Source organism: Pteropus vampyrus, unplaced genomic scaffold (genome assembly GCF_000151845.1).
Source record: "Pteropus vampyrus isolate Shadow unplaced genomic scaffold, Pvam_2.0 Scaffold113, whole genome shotgun sequence".
Classification (NCBI taxonomy): domain Eukaryota; kingdom Metazoa; phylum Chordata; class Mammalia; order Chiroptera; family Pteropodidae; genus Pteropus; species Pteropus vampyrus.
The window spans coordinates 2,056,617-2,058,815 of NW_011888894.1; positions in this window are offsets into that span (position 1 = coordinate 2,056,617).

Below are 2,199 nucleotides of genomic sequence, written 5' to 3' on the forward strand. Positions count from 1 at the left end.
GGCCTCGCCCCTCGGAGACCCGCCTAGGTCCGTCCCCCGCGCGCCCCCGCCCCTGACACCCCAGGTCCACTGATCCTTCCAGAAGCTCCGAACCCTGGTCCGCTCGGTCCACCAAGCCCACCCTGCTTCAGAGAGACACCAAAGGCACCGGAGGAGGACTACCCAGCGCTCCTCCTTCCTTCCTATCTATTTGGGTGAAACACCTTATTACTTACCTAGTGGTCTCTTCTGTCCCTTCAGTAGCTCCCTCTCAAAGAATGCACACAGCTAATAGCTGTCTAAAACAGACCAGTGGAATTCCAGATATTTATTGAGCGATCACTATGTTCCAGGGAGTGTCGGGTACAAAATGAATGAATAAATGGTGCTAGGTGAAAGGAAAAATGAAGGACACCTGGGATGGGCTGGTCCAAGGTGAAGGCAGCGGAAAAGTAGTGACAGACATGAGCAAAAGTAGTGTACCCATATCATACGGTGGAACATTATGTAAGCATTAAAGAGAATGTAGGATCTATAACTATGGTCCTGGTATTGTTAGGCGAGAATAATGATGCATATTATACGATCTCATTTTTGTAATTAAGATACCCACCATCACCACCACCACCACCGCCCCCCAAAAAATATATGAACATGAAGAACAGTACGGGTGGAAGGAAAATAAGTTGGGTAAAAAGAAGGTTGAACTTGGGAAAAGAGAGTAGAAAATTCAATGCAAAAAAGAATATTCATTAATTGTATAAAATATATAGAGTTCCTTATAAGCGACAGGCAATTTCTAGGTGATTGAGAAAAATCAGTGGACAAAATGGATTTTTAAAAAATATTTATTCTGAGCGCCTGAGCAGAAGACGTGACCTGGAGTCACCTTAGCCCTGCTTGGGCTGAAAATGCTGGGTTTCCTGGGAAGCTTTTAGGTAGCCGGATCCTAAAAGCGGGCTCTGGTATGGGGCGTGAAGAGGGTGCACCTCGCCCATTTCTTTTCTCTCTCCAGATCCAAACACACCACATGAAGCCACAATCCCCTACCACCTCCTCTTCCAGTTGTAAAAAGGAGGGGCCGCGTCCTAGGAGAAATCGGTGTCTGGCAGAGGGGGGCGACTTAAGGCAGAAGAAAGGGTAGACCCCTCCTAGGGGAGAGGGCCGCGGAGCGGCGGTTGCGGGGAACCGCGGCCCGAGGCCACAACGCACGCGCGCACAGCCCAGAGGACAGGGATCTGATGTAGCTTCAGTGAGACTGTAAGAAGTGTTAGGGGGTTATAAGGGTAACCTGAGACGGAATGCCCAGAACACTGTACGGTTTACAGCGAGTTTTCAATTGCGCTGTTTTCCTTAGTTCTGCACGTAGCCATTTGGGATCCCATCCTCGTTGCTGAAGCAATGATTTGATCCTCAATTTTCTATCTGCGCAGAAAAGTTTTAATGTGTATTAGAAACCAGGGCATTTGCTAATTAAAGAGTTTTCGAAACACGCGCACAGAAAAATAAAATATTTATTCTCATGAAACTAACATTCTAGTGAAGGGAGACAGATGAAAATTAGAATAAGTAAATGATGTAATATAGAGAGTAGGGTAAGAAGAATGGGAATGGGTTGCAATTTTAAGTATGACAGAGTAGGCTTCATGGAACAAGGTAGCATCTGACCAAAAGCTTGGAGGAAGTGAGGGAGTAGGCCAGGCAAATATCTAGAGAAAGAGCTTTCTAGGCAGGGAGAATGCCTTGTATGTTGAGGAAGAGCAAAGAGGCCAGCGAAGCAGAGTAAGAAAGGGTGAATGGAAGTGTTAATGGAACAAGATGCAAGTCACACAGGAAATAAACATGTCTACTTAAGAACATAAAAATATGAAGATTAAGTCTCCTTTTGTACTGCATCTAAAAATTACCAAGAAAGAACTAAATTCTGTGTCTTTTATTTTCCTTTTTCCAAATTGCATTACGCCCACACCTCAGGGCATATTTGTTGGTTGATTAGAATCGACCATGTTAGTGACCTTGGCACAAGCGTCATGTTTGGAAACTTTCATTTCTGCTACTGAAACCTCGGAAAAGAGTTTAGTGAACTTGGTGAAGAGACAGTGTAAAAGACTTGCAAAGTGAGAGGTGGATGGAAGGCTGTCTTATTCTGCACTCTTGCCCTTTTAAAATAATAATGCCATTGAAACTCAAAAAGATTTTTTAAGAATCATGGGGGGAAAA